This window comes from Rhea pennata, chromosome 12 (assembly GCF_028389875.1).
Source record: "Rhea pennata isolate bPtePen1 chromosome 12, bPtePen1.pri, whole genome shotgun sequence".
Lineage (NCBI taxonomy): Eukaryota > Metazoa > Chordata > Aves > Rheiformes > Rheidae > Rhea > Rhea pennata.
The window spans coordinates 8,259,748-8,275,866 of record NC_084674.1 but is presented as its reverse complement, the minus strand read 5'-3'; positions in this window follow the sequence as shown (position 1 = coordinate 8,275,866).

The following is a 16,119-nucleotide window of genomic DNA, read 5'->3' as shown; positions in this document are numbered from 1 at the left end:
AATACAATCCTGCGTAGCTTGTAAAGAAGTCGAGAACTTCAAACAAGCTCCCCAGGCTGGCCCGGAAACAAGTACATACCTCACCTGCTCTTTTGTACATCACATACCAAAAATTAAAGAACTTTTTTTAGGCCTTTTGCCAGGCACAACATTGCCTCCAATATTGTAATGCACTGTTAAAATGGATATTGTGTCTCCCAGCCAATGCAAACAGGATACCTTATCAGTTCGGGTTGTTTTAGGCATTGTTTCAGCAGCAGGGCACGATGATGTGAAAAGGACAGGCCGAAAAAAGGGGTGGGAGTCGCCTCAAGGCAACAGTTAGCTCAACATTTATGAAAAGGAAGATTGTCCCCCAGTAGGAAGAAGCTGGAAACCCCACGTTCAGATCCCTGCTCCCAAATCCGTCAGCTCTCCCGCACCCATCACGAGGTTGCCCCCGGGCACGCTCTGGTGCAGGGAGCGGGCAGGTCCGCACGGCCAGGGACACGGCCACCGCCAGGTCTAGGGCAAAGCCGTCACCACTCGGGTGCCCACGAAGGACCCGGCTGCCCTGATCCCACAGCCTCTACTCAGTGACCTCAACGGGGATTACACACCTTCAAAGAGCTGGGCTCCGGCTCTCACGCTCCCGTGTTGAAGCGAGAGAGGAGCATGTCTCAGAGGATGCAGAGATGCCATGCGAGATGGAAGACTTGAAGAAAATTAGACCTCAATTTTTCAAATACTTACGCAAGTGCTTAATCTCACAGGCGTAAGCAAATAGGACAACCGAACTCATTTATGTCAAGTGTGGCATGGTTGCACCATCCTCCTGGACTGAGCTCCAGCACACGCAGCCTAAGAGCGGTGCCGCCCATCCCAAAACATTCCCGAAACAGGCTGGGGGTCAGGGAACGGCCTCTCCCCATCTGAACTGCTCACGACAAAACCACATTAACAACAAGCCAACGATACCAACCCCTTTTGTGAACAGCCCTGAGATGAGCTGACAGTAACACTGCCGTGGATTTTTTTTTTAAAGCATGCCCTCCCGATGGAGACGGATGCCATCCCGATGGAGGGGACAAGAGCCCCCTCGGGGGCCGGTGGATGCCTGCCAGCACCAGCAGAGATGCACGAGCCCTCCACGAGGACGGCCACCACCGCTCACCCAGCCAGAGCCCCAAGGACCAGGGCCGTGTCCCAGCAGGCGCTTACCTCTGGGACTGGCTTGGAGGGACCACGCGGGGCTGCGATACCGCATCGCTTCCCTGCCAGCTGAGCTTTGCCTATTTTGGCACATTCCCCGTAGCAAAATGAAAGGCTTGATTAAAAATCACAGATCCCTACGTTGTTTGCTGTGGAAGCGATACGAACATAAGCCCGGGCGAGATAAGATACTGCTATTCTCACCTCTCCAAAACCTTTCAAATAAACATGCAAGGAAGCGGAGAATATCTGAATCCTAAAGGAGAGGCACAAAGCGTGTTATTCATGAAAGGAAAAAAACTGGGAGCATGTGTGTGTGTGAAAGATACATAACCTACCAAAAATGCTGGAAACATATGGAAGCAATAATCTGTACTTTTTTTTTTTCCCCCTGAAAGTAGAAACAAATGCTTCAGAATTCAACGTTACTCATTCATGTGCTACATTCAAAAAATATTGTTCCTGCTCTGTGGATGAGATACTGGTAATCAAACTGAAGGCAAGAATTTGCCCCAGATGCGTACATACGCCAGGTGAACCAGATGAACATAGATTGAGGATACAAACAAATATGCATGTCTCATTGTACTGTCAGCCGTGTTTGCTAGTCTCCAGATAAAAACAGATAAGGTCCAGAGGCCTGGGAACTGTACAAACTTGCAGTATAAATAAAAGGAAAATTCACTACCACTAGCAAATCCCAGCCTGAGCCAGCAAGAAAGAGCCTTGAGAGGCAGAACATCCTACCTGCCGCCATCCAGAAAATTAAAACGTCTCCTAACTTCCGATCTGCCACCTTATTTACTGAGTCACTTTCCCACTGCATACATCTCTCTGCCTTGCCCATCAGCTTAGCCTTGCCCGTAAGGTCAAAGGAAGGCTTTCACCTCAACATATTTTGTGATACACTAATCAATCACGAGCCTTTGGACTGAATCGATGGTATCTGGGATTTCCAGCTGGTCTCTCCTGAAAAACTGAAAGGTTTGTCACTGCAAACGCTCCAAGACCAAACAAGGCCCCATCTAATTAGACTTCTGTGGGACTTGGCTGCAGTAGGTTATAGAAAGACACTGTTTTTGCAGCAAACGAATGCTTGTAACAGCTCTGTGCACCAAAACTGCACTCAGGTATCACTGAACATTGAGTTAAGAATCAAGTAAATAGTTGCCTTGGAAAGTAAGGGCCAAACACTACCTGCTATACAAACATACACCAGGGGTGTTGAGACTGTGATGCAAGGCATGAAGAAAAGCAGATCTCTTCCTTATCAAACTATGATTTCAGGGGACAAAGAAGATTACAGAGCATATACAAGAGGAGTAAGACTCCAAAAAAAAATGTAAATGCAATCTCACATTGAAACTAAAAACTCAGCAAGATAGTCTTTGCTTTTACGCTGTGTTTATTACTGTCATTTGAACGCTACTGCAAATGAGAAGAATAACTATGGCAACAGAGACTTCTCCCAAGGCTTTAGACACTATTTTAAATACTATTTTAGCTGCCTCTCCTCATCACAGCATCCAAATGCCTTCCCTCCATGATCGGCAGTGCCACCACCGTCTCTGCAGATCTCTCAGACCACGGGTGGTGCTTCTTCCCTTCCCACATCTGAACCCTGCTTTAGTACGGTCCTGAGACTCAGGTCTCTTGCCTGGTTAAAGCTAAAACACTTTGTGTTAAGCTAAAGCATCGGTGTTTTTGGAGGAAAAGAAGATAGAGGCCAGGGAATAACAACATTTCTTGAAATTTTAAAAGTGAAATCTCACCGTGAAAGGCTTTCCTAAAGACAGCATACACCAAAACAAAACATGCCAACATATGCTAAACATGTGTCAATCTTTTAACGCGAAGAATGCAACAGCAATATATCTTAAATACAGCAGCGGGTCTGTAATTTAGCTTCATCCAGGGTAAATGAGAAATAAGACTCCCTTCCTTGTGGAAGTCTTAAAGGCAGCAAAAGCTACTTGCTGCATTCTCCAAACTAGTAGCTATCTGTCACCTTTAAGGTTTGCACATTCAAACTAATTGCATTAGGAATAGGCTATAAATTCCCTTCCCTTTTCTCCTCCCAGACCACCTCTCTTGCAGGCTTTTCTCTGCAAGACATTATGCAAAAGACACTCCTAATGGCTATTCATTCACCAAACTCCAATGACAGCTTTATTTAATGCCAAAGCTTGTTAACAAGCTGAATGGCACACAGTTTAATGTAATGCAGATCTGATTAGAAAACAGCAACCAGACTCCTAAGGAGTTGGAGATTTTTATTGAATTTGATTTCACTTTTTCCACACAAAGCCACCTTTCAAGTACAAACCTATATTAATGGGGATTTTGTTATTTATAGCCAATTTCCATCCTCAAAACCACAGCCCACACAGATGAGCTTTTCAGTCCTTTGCATACTTCACTGACAGGCTACCATAAAATAAAGCAATGCAATTAGAGGAAGGAGGCATTTTGCTGTTTGGGCAATGAGAAAAAAAAAAAATACAGGTTATACTAGTCACTAGTTTGACACTAGCTGTGTCTTCACAGAATGGCACTATAGACTTCATGCCTGACGATGACAAATTCAGTCTTCACTCTTCTCAGGCAACCTGCTGGCTTTCTAGCCTAAAGCATTCAGGACTTGTTCTGGGCTAAATGATTTTAAACTGAAAACTGAATTTCACCCTTACAGCAAAAGATAGTGATTTGGGGGTACACAGCCTCCTGTCAACTCCAAGCATGTGTGATGCTTGAATGGGGGCTCCTGTACAAATGTGTCTGTAACACAGAGTATTTTTAATTCCTTGCTTCCGCTGAAATAATATTAAATACGCAAACACTTTAACTCTTGTTAAACATTCACTGACTACTTTGAATTTAAGATTTTAATTTAAGAGCAAGATTAGGAAGATTCAGAAATATATTCTAAAATCAGGGATATTTTGGATTACTTTGGAATCTTTTTTCTTTTTTTTTTTTCCTTCCCATCGTCTACAATAGAGAGTGGTTTTATTCTGAAAAGAAAACTGTTCTTTTGAATACAATTTTTTCTGAGTGATTTCCTTGGCCCAGGAAATACGTATATGCTTCCAAGAATGATAAATTCAACCAACACTCAAAACCATCTCTCCATCTGATGAAAGGTGGCTTTTAAGAGAACTTAAGGGCAGATATCTTTGGCATTTGACAAAGCAATTTGCCTGCTCAATGAAATGGCCATACTGATCCCATCTAAAAAAATAAAAAAAAAAATAAAAAAAATCACAGGTAACCAGAAAATACAGTCCTGCATAATTACATATAAAACAATGCTTGCATCAACAGGGACGAATTCCAGTTTCAGTACCTGCAAGCTTATAAACTCTTTTCCTTCTCCCTGAAGAAAGCAAATCATCTTTTGCATCTTTGAAGCAAATAAAAATGAAAAAAAAATATCAAATTATCAGCAAAACTCTACTGTTAAAGAATTACAAAAAGGCTTATGAATCCAGTGGTTAATTGATCTGGGCTTGTATACTTAACCACTACATCTCCTTGCAAACCGTTGTTTTCTTCTGCTTTCAGTCTGCCTGTGGAAAGGTTTGTGAACACCCCCAGCAGGCGCGGGGTACGTCACCCCCACACCCCGCACGCAGAGGGGAGAGCTCCGCGACTACCTTTACGACCTACAAAAATAACTACTATTAATAATTTGCCTGCTTGCAGGTCCTGGGCATTAATAGACCACTCACTAGTAAAAAAAATGAACGTACTTCTTCCCTATCGTGTTTTGCTTAAGGAGGCAAATAGGTTACCTTTATTTGTTTTAATTGCCTAATTATTCTTGTACCAAGGCAATTAAGTGCGAGCGCAGGGAGGCTCCGGGCTCGCGCCGTCCCCTGCGCGAGGCCAGGCAGCAGCTGAGGCGTAACTCAGCTCAGCGGGACGGAGAGACCCGGCGCTGCCGACCACCCCGGGCTGGAGGGAACGAACCCTCGCCGCATCCTAACCCGGACCGGGTCCCTCCTCTCGGGCCCGGCTAACCCCTTCCTTCCCGAGGAAGGGCAGCGGGTAGGGGCCTACCGGGTCCCTCCGGTTTTAGCCAAAATCCTGGCCCGTGGCAGGGGGATCCCAGGAGATGTCCGGGCGCTTGGACATAACGAAAAGCAAATCGCAGCATCACACACTTGGACCGCAGGCTAAACAGCTCTGGTGACCATCCCCGTTCTTCACTGCCCATACTTAAAAGTTCTCCTTGAGGCTTTTAAGCGTTATAGCGCACCTTTGCGACACCACCTGCTGCCCCAAACCCCACCTGCAAAAAAAGACACTTGAGGAGACCTTATAAATCTATTAACACACACACACGCACGTGGCAGAGGCAGAGCACGGGGGCTCCCACCAGAGACGGGAGCACCCCAGGGCGCTCGGAGGTGCCACCAGCAGCGGACGGCGAGACCTGCCTGCTCCCGGCGCCGCCGGTCTGCACGGCCGCACCTTCGGACGCGATCCCACGGGAGCAGACCGGCCCGGGACCTCCCGCCCCTCCTCGCTCAGCGCCCGCGTTTCGGTCCGCTCGGCGGCGGCTCCGGCGCAGGGCAGCAGCGAGCGGAGCGCGGCCAGATGCCGAAGGAGGGGGCGTACCCGGGAAAACAAGGTTAAAAGGCCACCGAGGCTGCGGTGGCCTACTAAACCTGGTGCACCAGCCTCCGGAGCTCCCGGCCCAGGAGATTTAATGTCACTAAGTCCCAGATCACCCGAGCAGGAACTCGTTTCCAGGCAGGACGAGGCGGGAGGGGGGAAGGGGCTGACGCGGCCCGAGGCTGGGACTTATGCAGCCTCCTGCACGCCTGGGATCAGTTTTTTATGAAAATTTCACCCCCCCCCCCAGCTTCTGCGTGGAAGTAAAGCTTTAAAGAGGAGGGAAAGAAAAAAAAAAAAAAAAAGGAAAAAAAAAAGCTGAAACAACACTGCAAATGCCCTGGCAGGGCAGGGAACACGGTGCGATGCTCCCCGCCGAGCCTGCCTCGCACCCCAGGAGAGCGGGACACCGCTGCCACCGCGGGGAGAAGAGCCCCGGCGTGGGGCGGGTGGCCGTGGGGCGGGCGTCCGTGGGGCGCGCGGGGCCTTACCTCCACTTGTGCAGGGCGAAGCCGGGACACTGGTCCCCGCAGGTGGTGCAGGGCTGGCCCCGCTCCGGCTCCCCCGGCACTGCCAGCTGCAATAAAGCAGAGGGGTCACTCAGAGTGGGGGTCACGGGGGGGCACCCACACTTTTGGGGGGGGTACACCCGTGGGGAGAAGGGGCACCGAGGGGAGGGGGCAGCACCCCCAGGGCAGGGGGCACACCCGTGGGGAGAAGGGGCACCAAGGGGAGAGGGCAGCACCCCCGGGGCAGGGGGCACCCACGCGCGGAGGCACACCCGTGGGGGGAAGGGGCACCGACGGGAAGAGGCAGCACCCCCGGGGCAGGGGACACCCACGTGCAGGGGCACACCCATGGGGGGAAGGGGCAGCACCCTCGAGAAAGGGGGCACCCACGCGTGGGGCAGGGGGCACACTCGTGGGGAGAAAGGATATTGAGGGGAAGGGGCAGCACCCCCCGGAGCAAGGGATACCCACGCGCGGGGGCACACCCGTGGGGAGAAAGGGCACCGAGGGGAGTGGGCAGCACCCTCGGGGCAGGGGGCACCCACGCGCGGAGGCACACCCGTGGGGGGAAGGGGCACCGACGGGAAGAGGCAGCACCCTCGGGGCAGGGGGCACCCACGCGCGGGGGCACACCCGTGGGGGGAAGGGGCACCACTCCTGGGGCAGGCGGGACCCACGCGCGGGGCAGCGGCGCGGCGGGAGGCGGCGCCCGGGCGGGCGCTCACCTGGGGCCGGGGCCCCGCGGCCGCGCAGCCGGGGCAGAGCGGAGCGGGCAGGGGGAGGAGGGCGCGGACGGCCGGGACCCCCCCGCGCCCCGCACTCACCGCGCGGCCCGAGAGCCGCTTGCGAGAGCCGCGGCCGAACATGGCAGCGCCGGGGCCGCCGCGGAGCCGCGCGCAGCCGAGCCGAGCGCAGCGCAGCGCAGCGCAGCGCCGGGGAGTGCGCGGCAGCGCGGCCCGCACCGCACCGCCCCGGCCCGCCCCCGCGGCCGCCCCTTCCCCTCCCCGCCCCCCGGCCCGGCAGGCGCCGCCCTGGGAGAGCCCGGCGCGACCGCGTCCGCGCCGCTCCCCGCCCCGGCCCTGCGCTGCGCCTTGCTGTCATCACTCCGCTTCAGAGTTAACCGCCCTCGCGGGCCGCTCCCGCTGCTGACGCGTGCCCCGGGCCGCCGCCAAGCTCGGCAGCGCGGCGCTGGGCCAGCCGTGCCTGGCAATGGGACACGATCATAACGCTCGGGAGCAAGAGTTTTCAGGAAAAAAAATGAAATTTCGAAGAGTGGAGGTGGGATTCTGCAGTCGCGAAGCCCGCAGAGCTGAAGGGGCAGACGCTGAAGTTAGGGCTGCGGCAGCACCTCTCAGCGTCGCAATCTGCGGGGCACGGGGGAGGGCTCTGGGGGCCAAGACCACGGCAGGGAGCAAACAGCCGGGGCCCTGCCGAGCGCGTTCACCGGCCACGGGGGCGTCGATTTATTGCGCGGTTACCAGCAAAGCGCAGGAGAAACTCAGTCACGCATTTGCAGCACGAGCTCCCAGGCCGGGGCGCGAAACGGCTGCACGGAGCGGGTGCGCAGGGCCCGGAGCCGCGGGAGCTGGCAGGGCGGGAGCCTGCGGGTGCCAGGGTGGGTGCGCAGGGCCCGGAGCCGCGGGAGCTGCGGGGCGGGAGCCCGCGGGTGCCAGGGTGGGCGCGCAGGGCCCGGAGCCGCGGGAGCTGCGGGGCGGGAGCCCGCGGGTGCCAGGGTGGGCGCGCAGGGCCCGGAGCCGCGGGAGCTGCGGGGCGGGAGCCCGCGGGTGCCAGGGTGGGCGCGCAGGGCCCGGAGCCGCGGGAGCTGCGGGGCGGGAGCCCGCGGGTGCCAGGGTGGGCGCGCAGGGCCCGGAGCCGCGGGAGCTGCGGGGCGGGAGCCCGCGGGTGCCAGGGTGGGCGCGCAGGGCCCGGAGCCGCGGGAGCTGCGGGGCGGGAGCCCGCGGGTGCCAGGGTGGGCGCGCAGGGCCCGGAGCCGCGGGAGCTGGCGGGGCGGGAGCCCGCGGGTGCCAGGGTGGGTGCCAGGGCAGGAGCCCACGGACAGCCCGCGCCTGGCGCAGGCGGCATGGCTTTGCCGTTAGCAAGGCTCGCCCGGCAGTTCTGGTTGTCTGCGTGTCATCTCCGTCCCCTCCTTCCCTCCCGTGCTGTTCCTGTGCCTTTCTGCCTCATGGCTGGTTGAAACCGTAGCGCTTTGATAATTTTTTTTTTTCATCTCATCAGTTCTCATTTTGGTCGGTTTTTCACTTGCATTTTTCCTTCCTGTGAGGCTGAGATGAGGCTGGGAGCTGCGCGCTTGCCTTTTGGTGCGTTGTAGGCAGCAGTTTCAGGGCAATTTTCACTTTTTCCTCCCATAAATGTTGAACATCCCTAAAAAAAAAAAAAAACAGATATTTTTTCTTCTGCATGGGATTTCTCAGAAAGTTTCATGCAGCGAAACCCTGACGTCCCTCCGCCTCTCCTTTTCTGTGGCTGCCTTACTCTATTGATATATTTGCACAACCTGCCAGCTTTCCCTTCTTGCTCCTCTTGCCAAATTTTCTCTTCCTCCTTTTCCTTCCTGCTTTCCTTCTCATCCCTGCACATGGTGGTGCAGATGTACGTTTATGAGCTCCGGGGTGGAGGCAATCCTTTCACATACACGTGCATTTTGTCACGCAGCAGGCACTCAGTTACGGGCTGGGCTTCAAACTCGTATTAAATGTCCTAACGTATGTGTGGTAGCTAATATATGATACAGTACTATCAGGGGTGCCGAGTTACCATCATCACTGCTGAAGGTCGACAGGATTTCAGGGAACGAGCGTCTTGCAAGAGAGGGCCTGAGATTTGCCAGCACTTTGGGCGTCTTGCATAAGATTCAGAATATTTAAAACTCCAATTAACACTGCCAGAATAAAAGCATTGCTGGATATAGGACTTATAACAAGATTCAACGTGCTGTGGGAAATGCTTTAGAGGTGACCTGCAAATCCTTTATAATTGCTTTTGCTGTTGCTAGTGGTGCTGCGCGCCCTCAATAATGTGGCTAGTGAGGACATCTGCTATAAGTTTAAAGCAGAAAAAGTAAGTCAGAGCTGGTGGGTAAATTCCTTTGAGGTGTGGCTGTGCTGAATCATGACACCAGCCTTCAGATGAAGGCGCAGTTCCTAAATCGCTTTTTAAAGAAAGCCAGGCAGGTCTCCATCCCTCCTCCCAAGGGCTGTCCCTGGGCCCACCACCCTTTCCTGCTGTCCCAGGGCTGCAAGCCGTCACCCTGCCCTGCCGTGGGCATCGCTGCTGGAGGCACCAGGCTTCAAACAAAAACCAACCAACAGCAAGGGAAGGGGTCTGCGGGGTCCAGCATCAGCTGGGCTCCTTGAACCCAGGGCCAACCCACGCCCACCCCAGCTGGCGTCAGGAGCGCTGAGGACAGCAGGGCTCCCCCGGGTCCACAGGACCTGTTCCCGCTCGGTGGCTCTTGCCTGCTAGTCTCCCAGGAGCAACCCCTTAATCGCAGCAGCACCCATTCCCACCAGCGTGCACCCTGCATGGGCCGCAGGGAGATCATGTCCTTCCACGGTCCCCGGCCCTCAGGAGGGCTCAACCCACATTTTGGAGATGCTCAAATACCGCATTGCGTGAGCCACATAAGGAGAGAGCCAGGCCAGCGCATCATCCCTGGGATGTACGCAGCAGACATCATCTCCCTGGCCTTAACGCTCCTCTCTTTCCTCCCCCGGAAAAGCTGCCGAGAGCAAAGAGCTCCCAGGAAATCAGCTCCCACGCGGTGGCTGTTGCCGCGTTCCAAGGGGGGCGATGCACGTCCTGGCGTTGCTGGAAGGGCTGGGGATAGACAGCCAGCTCCAGGCCATCCTGGGCTGCCACAAAACGGCACTTTCAGAAGGTTTTTGTTAAAACTAAGTGAATTCTCCTCTTGATGGGAGGAGGAGGACTCTGCCTGGGGCGGGAGGATGTTAGATACCACTGCCAGATAGGCTTGGGGGAAAAAAAATACGTATATATGCCAGACAGTTTATCTGACAAACTGTTGTTTCTGCTGTCACTAAAATTATTCCATACATCCTCTTCCCCTCCTATTTTTCTTTCAGCCAGGTCCACCTAGCAATGATGCTTCTTGCAGCCCTTCTCATCTCTAAAACTGTTCCCCTGTTTCCTCTGCTACTGCACAGTGAGAAGGTCTCATTTTTCACTCTCTGAGTTATGGATTGCAGAGGGGAAGAAAGCAACAGGAACGTTTTTTTTTTTGTTTTTTTTTTTTTTTTTTTCTCCTTTTGCCCCGTTTTACCCACTATTACAGAAACGTGTGTTTACAGTACACAAGGGCACGGGGGCAGCAGGACCACGAACACGAAGCACCTGGAGCGAGCCAAAAGCCCCCACTTGTTTCCCCATTGCACCACGTCGAGGCAGATTTGGCCTTCACAGAGCACTTGGTATCCTCGTGGTTCCTCCTGCTGGCACCCTGCTCGGGCCATTGCAGCTCGGCACAACTCCCATCACCTCCAGCGTGGCAGATGCTATGAACTTGCCTGCTGCTAGGCAGTTATTGTCCAGAAGTTTTTCTAATAAGAAGAGGGCTTAAAAAGGGCTCTAGATGCCACAGCAGCTGCAGGAGCGTGCTACGGAGCCAGGATCTGTGCCCAGACCAAAGCCCCTTCCAGGTAAATGTACCCTTGTAAGGGTCCTCTGGAAGGGAGAAAATTCAGGGATCCCACTCATTCTGGCTGCAACATCTTACAATTACTGCTGGCAGAAAAGATTATGCACAAACCCTAGTTTTAGGTAGGACATGGAGTTTCAATCTGTGCTATGCATAACAGGAATCCAGGCCTGGATGAATCATGCTATTTTTTTTTTCTTCACACTGCGTAGGTTTTTCCTCGAGCCTGTTCCATCAGACTCATACTGGTCAGATTTACTTGGAGCATTTATTACACTGTTAATCCGCAGCACACACACTTCAGAAACAACAGCAAAGTAGGCTTAGCAACTTGTCGAGATCCTGCTGTACTACATTATTTCTGCAGACTGCCATACATTTGCAGGGGGCTGTTTATCGCAGCCATCTGACTAAAACACAAGCTTTTTTTTTTTTGTTGTATCTGTCAGTTCTAGAGTATTTTGATTAAGCCAGCAATGAGTAATTTTACATTATTTCTTCCATCAATACAGTAATTTGTAAATATGACATGAGGGTTTTTTTTTTGTCCTCCCACCCAGGAATGCAAGTGGCCATTATGTACTCACCAAGGTATCTCCAAATAACCCCTCTCCTTTTAACCTTAGCATTTTACTGTGTTTGTTGCTAGGTAACCAAGTAAGATTTATAGTCATCTATTGTTAATTTTGAAAGCAGTCTTCAGTTTGCCCATAAATAGCAATTGGGAGTTGGACTTCACACCCACAAAACTTAAAGACCAATACTACTGCGTTGAGATAAGCATCTGGTATGAAGTTAAGAGCTGAGTGAAAACAAAACTGAAAAAGAAAAAAAAGTCACCCTATCCCCCAGAAATTGGGGCCATGGGATTTGGAAGGTTTGGAAGGTTCTCAACTGATCCTGTGCTGTATAGATGTTAAATCAATCTTTAATGCCCTCTGGTGCCAACACTGTGAAGTGTTCGTGCTCGGAGGTAGGACGTGCACAAAATGCAGCTCCATCCTGCTTACAGCTCTGCTGCCCTCCCTCTGGCTCCTGGTTTCATGTCCCTCTGCCTTCAAGGGCATTACTCAGCATCAGCAGCATCACAACTCTTCCCAGAGCTGGGTTCCTTCACAGTTAGGATCAAGATTCCTCAGGCATAGTCCTATCCCACATCTCCCTTTGGAGAGAGATGGGTGGTAGATTATACTGGTTCAGACATTTCCTTAATTCTTTGCAATTTGAGGTCAAACAAAGCAATGAAGTGGGTCTTTGCCGATTTGTATGGTTTGCTCTACAGCAACAAGTGTTTTCCTATTACTCCCCTCCCTCCCATGAGGTCTCCTGTGATCCTGCAGGATTATTTGCTTTACACTGTAAAACCCACACTTCTTCCATGCTTTCAGGACTACTCCAGAAGAATAGGGAAGAGAAAGGGGAGAGGGAAAAAAAAAAAAAAAAAAAGCATGGAAGTATCTATTTGGGGTACCTTGCTGAGCAGTAAGTGTTAGCAACGAAGGCAGGAGGAACTAGGGTCAGCCACAAGAGCAAAGCAATTCTGCCATTCACTTGGGGCAGTTTTGGGAGCACCACACATTTTATTTGGTGCCTTGGAAGAATCGTTTGCCATCCTGCAGGTGGAATGGCCTTTTGCTTGAAGCCCCTTACTTGTCTTTTTTTCTTCACTGGGGGGGAAAAGGAAACAGTCTTTTGCTTCCCTTTTTGTACAACTGAATCTTGCTGATAAATTGAGGAGAGATGCTCGAGAGGAGCAGCCAGCCAGCAGTTGTGGAGGGGAGGTAGCAGCCAAATCAGGCAAGAGTTAAATACCTGATCTAAGGGAAAGCTTTCAGAAAACCATGCTTGTGATCCCTGAAGTGCCAGGAGCAGCTACACTTCTGGACATGAGTTTTGCCAGTCTATATTTGTGCCATTTTCCTCCAGCTGGAGATACTAGTTGTTTGGCCAAGGCAAATAGCCAAGGACCTGCCTCCTGTCTGTGGCTTGCAATACTCCCAAATTAAATGCCCTGGTACATTTAAGCTCTTGAAAGGCAAAGATCAAATTAGAAAAAAAAAAAAAAAAAAAAAAAAAACAATTAGCCAAGCCCAAATGCATGCCATACCTTAAAAGCTTCACATACCATTTGCACAACATGGAGGAAAGCTGATGAAGAGAAGGAAGTTACTGCTAATCCAGGGTGCCTGGTGAAGGCTACCTCTCCCCACACGGGCCTGCAGCTCTTGGCAGGAGTTTTGGGCGAGCTACGCAGGAATGTGGCGCACGCCCACACCTTTTTCCACATAGAGGAGTACCAACCTGTAGAAGTCAACGAGAGCTGCTGGAAGTGCTTTGAGATGCTCCAAAGAGCTTTGGGCAAGTCCATCTGCGGAGCTGAGGAATGCATCCAAGAAATGCATCTGAAGCTAAGCATGTGCCAACACAACCAATCTCTCCACTCATCCTACATGGATGGGGAAGGGCAGCTCAACTGCGGCATGCTCAGAGCAGGCTGCTGTGGCCCTCTTGGCTAAGGTTTCCTTGGATCCTCTTGGCCACTCATTTGGTTGCACCATCCCCTGAGATTTGGGGAGATCTGGGCAAGCAGAGTGATCCAGGGTGAAGGAAGCAGTCAGCGAGGGATGAAGTTAAAGCACAGCAGAGCTCTTCAGCTGCCGAGCCCTGGCATAGACACCAACCGCTCGTGCTCCACCACTGCTGATGGCCTCTCAGGGAGCAGCAGACAGGAAGAAAGGACACTTGCCTCTGCTCTTACAGCAGAAAAGCTTAGATTTACCACCTTATCCCCTGCTGCTAGCAGACAGCATACCTCCATGACCGCACCATTTGTGGGTTATAATTTCTGAGCTCGGTTATTTGCCATTTCAGCAAAGAGGGGTACATTTCTTCTGAATCTGCATTTTTCTCAAGTGGGGCTAGATTTTCACCATTTGGCACATTTTTCATTAGATAAACTTCTGCAGGGAACCCACCTCAGAGGCAACAGAGCAGCACCAGCCACCAGGGCGATGCTGCCCAGGCTCACATGCGCCAAGCACGTGGTTGCATGTCCATAACACTACAAGTCCAGCCCCTGTGCCAGAGGGCTGGTCACCAAGACCTTTGCAGCCCTGCACAGCAGCTAGCGTAGACACATCGGTTCTTGCGGATTTGTTCGCAGGAAGCTGTCCCTCCTTCCCTGCTACCCTGAAGGAAAGGGATTAAATCATTTTATTGAATATATATATATACACACACACACATATATATATATATTCCTGTCTGCTTATAGGTGGGGGAGGGAGGAGGAGGAAGACAGTAAATGGGGAATATCTTCAAAGGGAAGAGGTCAGCAAGCCAGCAAAGATGGATTAGTAAAGGACAATGCAGCAAAGGCCTGATTAATTTAATTGCTCATCTGAAACAGTCACAGATTAAAGAAGGATGAGGAAGTTATAAGCGTATGAATGGAGCCAAGTAATGATTTCAAGGAAGAACATGCACAGAGCCGTGCCTCCCCCAGCACAACCATACAAGGCGTTTGTGTTCAGGGATTATGCTCCAGACTCCTGGCTTTTGTCCCCTTGCTGTCTTGTCAAAGATGAAGACAGCGACTACTAACAAATGGGTGATGTAGATTTAGCAAAGGCCTTAAAGCTGGGCATATGACTGAATCTGCAAGGAGACTTAACATGCAAGCCACTTGTGCACTTAGACACCCAACAGAACTGAGGTTTTACAGTGAAAATAGATTTACAGCACGATGCCTCAACTTCTGCACTTCATACCCAGCCATGGCCTTGAAGAACCAACTACTGATTGAGCTTCAAAAAGGAGAAATCCATTTCCACCTTCCCCTGGCTTAAAATGGTCTATATATGTTCTCCACACATGTAGAGTCAATAAATCATGTGTCCAAACACTCCAGAACCAACACTGATAACTGGGCAGAGGCATAAATCATTTCACAGGATTTTCTTCTTCTTTAGCTGGAAAAAAAAAAGAGCAAAAAAAATCCTAGGAAATGAAATAAGAAACATACGAGTCAGGTCAAAACAGTATTCTGTTCTCACTTTGATTTTTTTAAAACTGGTCATTATGTCTGGTAATAAAAAATAGCTCTAAAAATAAGCCACTTTGAAGTGGCAACTCAAACTATTTGATGAAGGCCAAGCACAACTTGTCAGCATTCTTCATCTCACTGCTGCAAAGAGAGGTCAGAAACTTTTCAGCTGAATCTGCTCCTTGGATGCCATCATTCTGATCACCTTAATTATTCAACATAGGCCAAAACAGTTGGAAAATAGTGATATGAGACTGACAGGCACCATTTTTGGTGACCTTCGTCCTGCAGGATTCAAGCTGGCAAGCTGTATCCTAGAATCTGCGCAGTAAAGAGACTTATCTACTCCCACCAAATAACCAGCCACTGCTAAGGTTAGCAGCTTCTGGATGAACTCAAATGTGTTCCTTTAAAAAGCATTTCTCTTGAGCTGAGGAGTTAAGCAATGGGAGAACTGACCACTTCTGCAAAACTGCTTCAGTTGTTAGCAACTGTTGTTGTTAAGGGGTACTCTTATTTTTGTTCAAATTTCTGCGCCTGTACCTAGTAAAAGGGAATGTTGTCTCACCTTAACACTCTTCCTCTTGTAGAAATGCTATCTCCAAGTCAGCCCTCAGTCATCTCTTCAGCAAGCGGAATCACATCAGGAAGAGTCAACAGACCAGGTCTGTAAGTGCCTCCGTGCAAAATTCACCTTTCAGATCCCAGCTGCCCTCACAGGTCCTTTCTACTGCTCTCAGTTTTTCAATATTATTTTCAAAGCATGAATATGCCGGAGAAAAAGGTTTTGTAGTAAATACTTCATTTTAAAACTAGATGCTGCAAGATGGCTATTTACAACAGCCTAACAAAATGCGGGTTGTTTGTTCCAGAGAGAATAAAGTGTCTGCTATTGGGGACAGAGAAGAAGCTGGAAGAAACACAGTAATTGCCTGTGTCTGGAACAATTAATTGTGATAGACCATATCATGAGGCTGGAAAAGAGCTTTGTCACTTTGACAAATTAACCAGACTTACCAGACTCAAAATGACTCTGCCTTTACGCAGGGCTGAAGGGTTAAGTCTGATTTAGGGGCTCT